Source organism: Salminus brasiliensis, chromosome 7 (genome assembly GCF_030463535.1).
Source record: "Salminus brasiliensis chromosome 7, fSalBra1.hap2, whole genome shotgun sequence".
Taxonomy (NCBI): domain Eukaryota; kingdom Metazoa; phylum Chordata; class Actinopteri; order Characiformes; family Bryconidae; genus Salminus; species Salminus brasiliensis.
The window spans coordinates 19,737,942-19,747,856 of NC_132884.1; the positions used below are offsets into that span (position 1 = coordinate 19,737,942).

Below are 9,915 nucleotides of genomic sequence, written 5' to 3' on the forward strand. Positions count from 1 at the left end.
AAATGTCAGTGACAGTTATGAGTGCAAAAACAAATGTGTTGGACATGTTTGGCAGTTTATTATTCAAGTTAATTTGTCAAACCTCTTAACTGTTCAAAGAATTTGGGGAAATACTGAGATTGTTAAGTCTGAACACACAACCAACACATCATTCAGTTAAAGTCTATCTCAGAGTCTAATCAAACTGTTTGAATCCTAATGCTTTTGGTGACTATATATGCTAGTAGTCCTCTACAACCTCCCTCTACAAGGTTTTATGTCTATCAAGAGCTTGAATGGCACCTGTTTGATTGATAGAAAGAGTGCTCATGGCACAAAGGGTAGAAGCCAAAAGGATTAGTGGCTTTTTGCAGGTGAGAAAACCCTGATGTTGTTGCCGCCTTCTCGTTGTGTTATTTGACAGCTTTTACCCAAATGAAGTTGAAGTTAAAACAAGATTGAACATTTTAAAGGAAAATGTGTATTTAGATATGTAATGAAGATATGAATTCATTTATTATTTGACTGTGGAATGAAACCGTTATTAGGCATACACTATGAATGTAAATGATGTGTAACTTAATAAAAAAGAGCATCATTTCTACATGTAAACTGAGATTATCCTGTTCTGCTGGAAGAATGTGCAGGATGCGTGGGATGGGGGAAGTGGTAGGAAATTAAATAAGCTATTCTGGCCCACCACTGGAACTGGTAATAGGAGTCTGGCACTTACGTACTTCTGGCTCAATTCGGATTATACCAGCTTCGACCAGGACTACGCGCTCCGACCATCCCATCAAAGACCATGCAGATTCTACATAACCATAAGGGCCAACAGGTTTACAACAAGAGCTCGTCTTCCCCAAAACCTGCACCTTAACTCAAACAAATGACTCAAAATGTACTCAAACCCTCTGAACGTCAAAGAGTTGCATAAAATAAAATGGTCTTGATTCAGATATATACTTTGAATAACGCTCACTAATTTTTATAAGCTTAATTTCATCTTCTAGAACTTACTTTATAAGTGCAATTTTATGTTTCTACTTAATTAAAATATGTAAAAAGTTTATGTAGCTCATAAGCACCTTGAACGTTCTACAAAAGAAACTGTTAGAAAAACTACTTTATGGATATGTCAATGTCATCTACATAGAAATCCAGCAATACTAGCAGCTCATCTCCCAACACAACACTGTTGCTCTTGAAACACAACTCATCATATGACTTGTATATTATACAAAATGACTTGTATATTATAATGATCTGACTGTTGTTCTACCGCAGACAGAAGGTGATTGTCTAAGGTTTTATCAAGAATGTGATTATTGCCTAAAGGTACCTGTAAAACATTCAACAGTGGAAATAAACTGCAGTTGTGGTTCGACAATTTAGAATTGTTCTTTGTAATACAATTGAGGCTTAAATGATGCTGAAAGCATGCTCTAATTTATACTGCTTCAGCTTGTTTAGAGGTTACGATGGCAGTTTTACCACTGGTACATTCATTTGACACAAAATGGAAATTCAGATGAAGCATTTAAGCATTTCTTGTTATTATCAAATAAAATCAAACATATTTAAATAGATAAAATGCAAATTTTATAATGCAATATTTTTAATAAAGAGCCGCGTGTTTGGGGTTTACATTTGATGACATCATCGTATATAAACGAGAGGTGATAAAGGAGGGGCGCTGCGCTTGAATACTGCAATTGTGACGTCTGCAGCTCAGCAGAATGATGGAACTGGAGGAGTTCGGAGCGGAGCTCACAATTTGCACACCAGCTCAAAGAGGCAGGTGTTTGGGGTGCGGATCTCACAGCAGAAATTGAGACCGTCGCTCTCAAGATGAAGAATGCCCTGGAGCGGCTAGGAGAAGAAGGGCTGGCTGATGGAGACCCAGAGAATGACGTGAACTTCTGTAAGGACGATGCCCCCATAGAGGAGCTTAAGTGAACTTAAGTGGCCACCTGGATTTTGTGGAGACCCAGGCAGAACGTCCAGAAACCGCCACCCCTGTGAAATGGTGGAATAAAACAAAAAAAACCTGTTTTGCAGAGTTCAGGAAGGAAGGCTTTGCCATTGTTCCAATCAAAATAAGAGAAAGAGAGAATCGCCAGATTGAAGAGAGACGGAAGAGGGCTAAGGAGGAAAGAGAAGAGTACATTAAATGGGTACAGGCGAGATACGCCGAAAAGAAGCGGAGGGCCGCGGAAAGGCTGGCAAAAATGGAGGAGGCGCAGGAATGCTGCGCGTGGTTCTACCATTTCAGGGCCAGGATAGTTCGGCGTGCCCAAAGGAAAGAAGCCAGCAAGGATTAGAAGGCTGAGGAGATGGCGCAGAGGAAAGAGCGTGAAAGAGCAGAAAAGCTAGAGGTGAAAAAGAGGGACTGCGAACTGATCTAGAAAGTGTGGAGATTAAAGCAAGAACATTCGTGGGATCAGGCGATTCCTCAGATAGAAGCAGATTAGAAGAGGGTCTTCAACGTCCTACCAGAGCCGGGGGATCGGTTAAACAGGCAGTGAAGTGGAGAGCAGCGAGGAAAGAAAAACATAAAATAGAAAAGAAAAAATATGAACATGAAGTTTATGATCTTTGTAGAAATGACATTTACATGCATGAATCAAACTGCATTTATAACTAATCTGATCAATAAAATAAATAAAAAAGTAGCTCTATGAAGCCTATTTGTTAAATACAAGTAGTTGATTAAATCAACACACTTACCAATGACTTAGGACACGTCCCAGAATCCTTAAAAACAGCACAACAACAATCCATCACAAGAGTTTCAGCCTATGGAGAAAATAGCATTTATATACATTTGGTTTGGAACATATCTTTTTATCTTGATGTTTTAACTTGGCATGTGGAATGTCATTTATTACTCTTACAATATGTTAAAAACAAAAAGCATTACAAATGACAATTTTACATTAAAATTCATTTACATTTGAATCAGGTCAACATGGTTATCAGAACTGCATATGCTAGCTATATGAACTCTATATGCTGTATGAAGAAACTGTTCTCGTCTAAAACATTTAGTTTCTGATTACAATGATGAACTGTGACCTTCTGCTGCTAAACGTGGAAATATGATGTTTTGGGAATATTCAGCTTACTTTAGCAAGAGTGTTGTAAGTTTGTGCAGTGCATTTAATAAAACACTCCTGTGCCTCTCAAATCAGGACTAAATCTAGACTCAAAGGTGCTTTTGACTGACACAGTACCATTACCACAAACTGATGCTGTGTGGCCAAAGGTTTGTGGACGCCTGGTGCAATTTTGTTAGTTCAATTTGCATTCATTTGAGCAGATCAGACAGTTAGACAGCGCTAGCTAGCGACCTTTTAGCTATGCTTAGTGCTCCCATAAACTTACCAGAAATATCAAGCATATACGTGGATTCATAAAGACAAACAAAATAAACTATCCTACAGTGTAACTGTGCAATAACAAAGTCTTCTCATATACGCTAACACTACCTCCCAGAAGCAAGATGTGTGTGTAAAATGTCTGCAGTCTGCCCGGCAAAAGCTGTGCTTGCACATGCGCAGTTATGTCTTAACCACCAGAAAAATCTAATTCAGATAAAGCAAAGTTTATTCGTTCATTTTATTTATTTGTTTTTTTATTTATTTGTTTTTGTGTTAAATTTTTTTTTGTTAATTGTATTTATTTGTATTTTTAAGCATTACTGCATTTACCCACTGCTGCACATTTCTACAGTAAGAAATGTCTGAAACTCCTACCATGAATACATCAGACACTGATGATTTTGTGGAGTGATTTGATCATTTGGTTTAGTTTATTGAATTGTAAATTTATCCATCTTTATCATTTAGCTATGAAATGATATGAGCACAAGAAAGTCTTATTATGAGTAGGTAGGAAAGTGATGTTAAAATACAGTGGATTTAACTGAAAGAAGATTATTTTATGTTTAATAACAGGGATGATCTGAATTTCCACCGTTTCAGACTGACCTTCATATATACATAAATTTCATCACTAGAGTGACACTGACTGACTGACATGGTGGTGGTTTGTTAGAGTTTGTTGTGCTGATTTGATTGGATCAGAAACAGCAGAGTGGACACAGTGTTCAAAACTGCTGTGTCTGATCCACTTGTACCACCAGCACCACACACACACACACACACACACACACACACACTACCACCATGTCTGCGTCACTGCAGCGGCCAGTTGGTGTATCTATTCCTTCATGTTGACTCCCCAGCTTTGACCAACAGAAGCCTATTCTGGCCGGCATCACAGTGGAGGTTATGAGGGGACCTCGGGCCATAGTTTCAGCGTCTTACTGGTTTTCTTTCCTTTTCTCCTTTTGTTTGTTTGTTTTCACACAATATTGATAAATACGGACTGTTGTGTGGAGAAGCCTGGAGATGTATTCCAGTAGCACTGTTCTAAATGTTCCACAAAAGCAGAGCCAGAAATACTTACTTGTTTTGATTTCCTAACATAACACAATCTAACACATTTTAGGAATGGCCAAAATGACAAAATACACTTTGGGGCCCCCCTGTATGAGTGGTACAAGAATACTTACTCTAAAGGGTTCCCTAATTCCCACAGTGCAGTCCCAGGCACTGGAAGATAAAGGCTGCAGAGGGCTTTGGTCACCATGGCATAAAGATCTGCATTCCCAATAGCCTTCAGCATGCAGATATACCAGTGCAATGTCGTACATCTTCCTCAGCTGAACAGATAAAAGACAAGGTTATACTACCATAGTACAGATCCTTACACACAGCTACAGGGCTAGCTAGAAGGGTTCTGAGAAAGGAAAGGAAACCACACTTTATCACCACAGCAGTACAGTGGAATTTCACCTTGCCACCAATCCGTGGCAGTGAGCATACACTCACAAGTGAACAGGGCAGCAACTAGGGATGTCCCGATAAAATCCATTGACTCAGGATCAGGAACTGATCCAGGCATTTTTATTAGATCAAGTATCAGCTTTTTAAGTTCCAATCCTATCCATCTCTCTGTGAGCAAAACAAAACAGAGCTTTATTTTACATTATAAGTGCAGAGACGTTTCCACTTAGCAGCCAAAACAAACCTTAAAGTTGGCTTCTAATTCTAACTCTCCACTCCACCATGCAGATTTAAAACGATCATCCATTTATTGAAGATAAAGAATTATTCACCAGTTACTATTTGAGGAGCCGAGGAGGATTATTAAGGACTTCACCAACCAGTGGCGGTTCTAGGGGGGTGCCGAGAGGGGCCCAGTGCCCCTCCTATAACACATTTGGACCCCCCTACGGCCCCCCTAAATTAGGCGTGTCTCTCCTCAACTCTGTGAACACACGGCGACAAAGATAAGCAAGGTAAGTAAAATGTAAAAGAAAACTGTTGAAAAATGTGGAAACTGTTAATGTAATATATACTGCTTTAGGTGTGTGTGTGCTCACTGCCCCTAGTGTGTGTGTGTTCACGACCACAGATGGGTCAAATGCGGAGGATACATTTATCTGTACATTTTTTAATTAGGATAAAGAGCTCATTCACATAAACATTACAATGTGCAATATCTCCCATTCTCATGTGCAATCGAGGGTCAATGTGTGTCAATTGTTTTGACTGTTATTATTTATATTGTATATATAATCTTAAGTGTGTGTCTTGCTATCCCTATCTTTTTGCTGCTGTGACACTGTGAATTTCCCCACTGTGGGACTAATAAAGGATGATCTTATCCTGTCTTACAACGTTTTTCAGAATGTGTTGCATATCAAGTCATTTATATACGAAGCGATGTGTTTGAGGTTCAGCCAAACTGATACTTTATTAATCCCGAAGAAAATGAAGGCAAAGCTAACGCAGCAATCCCCTCGTAGTGGTGGCTCGACACTGTTGTATTTATTTTCAAAAAGAGGAAAAATGATATTTCACACTTCTTCCAAAAAAAAGAAAGACTTGTGCAGAAGGTCAGATAGAGCCAAATGAACATGATAAGTTGCAGATATTTTTTATTAATGCGTGTAAAGCATCATACGCTAGAAAGTAATCGACCCCTCTAACATAACCACTGGCCCTAGACTGCCCCCCCCCCCCCTTAAAATGGTCTAGAACCGCCACTGCCACCCACGCAAGCCACTGCCCAGTGGCATGAAGTACAGAAGCATGAAGACCAGAACCAGCCGAGACAGCTTCTATCTCTGAGCAATTCGGCTCCTGAACAGACAGCAGCGCAGTGTACCAGTCACAAGTTCACAAGTTATCTCACCTGTCTCATCACACCTCCACCACATACAAACACATGCTGCACCCTGCACTTTGTGGATGGGCCCTTTTCACATTTCTGGGTTCTCACTTCTGTCAGTGTCTATCAGCAAATACCTGCTAACAGACATTAACAGAAGTGAGTGAGCAGTTAAAATAACTGCTACACCAGTTAAGATAAAAAAAGAAGCTCATAAAGCCAACTCAAGCATTATAATAAGAGTAAAAAATAGATATTTATTATCACATTAATTACATCTTTACCATCTGATACAGTGTCTTAGGCTCCTAAGTGTTACAGAAAGCTCTATAGCAGGGGTGTCAAACTCATTTTCACAGAGGGCCACATCACCATAATGGTTGCCCTCAAAGGGCCAGATGTAACTGTAAGACAGTATAAATGTAATTAAATGCAACCAAATGTAATGTAGAATAAATATTAGTACTCCTTAATGTTAAATAACTCTGAATTTATTACTTATTCAACTTATAAATATTTGAATAGATGAAAAATATGTTTGCTTGTTACTCTGTTAACATAACATAAATCCTGTTAATTTGTCAGGTTAAGAAACTCGTATTACTCCATCAATCAACGATCAAACTATCCAAGTGAATAAAGAAAAATATCATCAAACACAAGTTATGACATTAACTAACTCAAAACTTTGTCACAATTGAAAGGGGCAGAATAACAATACAACCAACAACTGTGAGCTGCTAAGAACATGTGTAACAGATGTGGCATTTTACAAAACACAAATGGCTGCACACACCCTTGCAGAGGTCATACATACACTTAATGACAGATGGTTTGATTACAGTAAACATTTGTCTGCAAAAACACATAAACCTGCGTAAACACTAAATACACTGCTACACATATAAAGTAGTATATGTACTAAACAGGGTTGTCTCAGTTCACTATATTGGTCAAGTTTTTAGGTGGAGTTGATTAGGAGATGCTGCCTGTCCTTGAACACACCAAGTGGACCTCCTCTCCACCATCCTCATCCATTGATCATGTTCTGAAAATAATAAACACAAAACTGTGATCTGTGCTTGTTTTTGTTGAGATTCATCATTGAAAACATCTGTTCGCACAGATAGATGCTCCCAAACATGGACAAAACACAGGCAGCATGAAGTTGAAGCTGTGGCATCAAATCAGGGGGAAGCAGACAGTAAAAGTCTGCTAAAAGCAGCATCCTGGAACTTTGCTCTTAGGCAACGATCACTTTGAAGCTCGATTAGCTCCATCTGAAGCTGGCAAGGCCTGACTGCTGGGCTCTAAAGTCACAGAAGCGCCGATCAAACTCATTCGTTAACCGGTTCAGTTTGGTAGCCAACTGAGCACATGAAAAACTGCCGGGAAATGAGGCTGAGATGCTCTGACAAACAGGAAAGTGGGCAAGATTGTCCTGCTTCACCTGGCACATCCATAGATCAAGTTTACGCTGGAAAGTGGTGATCATGTCGGACATCTGCGTGATGACTTGTTTGCGTCCCTGAAGCTTCTGATTCAGTTGGGCAAGATGTTCGGTAATGTCGCCCAACACCGCAAAGTCACACAGCCAGTTTGGAACTGACAGTTCGGACATGGGTTTTCCTTTACCCTGCATGAAAAGAGCAATGCCTTCCCTAAGCTCAAAAAATCATTTGTGGACTTTGCCCCTACTCAGCCACCGCACCTCCGTATGGTATGGCACGTCTCCGTGCTCCGAGCCCATCTCCTGCAAGAACAGCTGGACTGACGGTGATTCAGGCCACGCGCCCGAATGAAGTTCACTGTGTTCATGACAGTGGTTACTATATCATCCATCCCCAGCACCTTCCCACACAAAGCCTCTTGATGGATAATGCAATGATAAGTTATAAGGTGCGCGTGACAGTTACTCTTCTTCATTTTCTCTTTCATTAGTCCAACCAAGCCCAATTTTCCTCCACACATTGCAGGTGCGCCGTCTGTTGTTAATCCAACCAAATTTTCCCAGGGCAATGCATTTTTATTTAAGGACTTCTCTACTGCATCGAAAATGTCCCATCCCGTTGTGGTCCCATGCATGGCAGCTATATCCAACAGCTCCTCAGTGACAGAGAGGTCCGACTTCATGCCTCTAATGAAAATGGATAGCTGCGCTGTATCTGTGCTGTCTGTGCTTTCATCAAGTGCTAATGAAAAGGTTTGGTAGTTGCGCCTCTCTGCGGCCAGCTGTGTTTCCAGGTTTCCTGCGAGTTCCTTAATTCGCTCCGCGATGGTGTTTCTTGATAAACTGACATTTTTAAATGTCTGTATCTGGTCGGGACACACCTGCTCACAGACCTTCAGCATACACTGCTTCAAAAATGCACCCTCTGAAAAAGACTTAGACGCGCGAGCGATTTCTTCAGCTACAATAAAGCTAGCTTTCACTGCTGCGTCGTTTTGGGCCGTAGCTCTTGTGAACATATTCTGCTGCGATCGCAATTTGCCTTTTAATTCTTGTACAATTTGTTTCTTTTTTGAAGGCTAACTTTGGCATACTTAGCTCCGTGTTTGGGATCAAAGTGCCGACGTAAATTGTACTCCTTGACAACTGCCACCGTCTCATAACACAAAAGACATACCGTTTTTTCTCCTTGAAGCACAAACATGTATTCGCTTCCCATCCCTCTTGAAACGGTCTTCCATCTGCATCAATTTTTCTTTTCCTGGACATTTTGGGATCATATTTGTAGCTAATTGTGGCAGTAATTCCACTTGTTGAAAAAAGCATAATCTGCATGCATTGTGGGGACATGTAGTTTAAGGTCAATGCACGCTTTAGAATTAGTCTAAAAGCATGCATTGACAATAAACTCCATTTCACACAATTCATGCCAATTATGTTATTAAGCATAATTATCAGCATTAAGCAGATCTTTTAAGATCTTGTGGGCCACAACAAATGACATGGCGGGCCACATTTGGCCCGCGGGCCTTGAGTTTGACACGTGATCTAAGGGGAAACATTAATTACCAAAAGCTAAACTAAACAGATAAGTTTTCAGACTAGAGTTAAAGATTGAGACTGTGTCTGAGTCCCAAACATTATCTGGAAGGTTATTCCAGAGTTGGGCGGCTTTATAAGAAAAGGCTCTTCCCCTGCTGAGGTTTCCTGAATTTTGGGAACGAGTAAGCGAGTCCAGCACCCTGACATCTACGTAATCTTGATGGTTCGTAATATGTAGTAAGGTCCCGCAGGTACTCAGGAGCGAGGCCATGTAGGGATTTATATGTTAACAGAAGAATTTTGTATTCAATGCGGAATTTAACTGGGAGCCAATGAAGTGCTGATAGAACTGGACTGATATAGTGAAATGTTCTAGTTTTAGTAAGGACCCTGGCTGCAGCATTTTGAACCAGCTGAAATTTATTGACGTTCCTGCTGGAACAACCTGACAGTAGTGCATTACAGTAATCTAGCCTTGAGGTAATAAAAGCGTGTGCTAGCTTTTCTGCGTCCTGTAGTGATAAGGATTTTCTTAGTTTGGCGATGTTCCTAAGCTGCATAAAGGCTGTCCTACTAATATTGGCTATATGTTGCTCAAATAATAAATATGAGTAAAATATGATGCCAAGATTTTTAGCTGCTAGACCAGGAATAATGGAAGCATCAGCCAAGTCTAACATTAAGTCTGATAGTTGATTTCG

At 40.2% G+C, this 9,915-nt stretch overlaps 1 pseudogene; it reads right to left on the reverse strand.

The window, feature by feature from the left end:
* Positions 1 to 7,252: 7,252 nt before the first annotated feature.
* LOC140559666 (general transcription factor II-I repeat domain-containing protein 2-like) lies at positions 7,253 to 8,941 on the reverse strand (annotated as a pseudogene).
* Between the last annotated feature and the right edge of the window lie 974 nt (positions 8,942 to 9,915).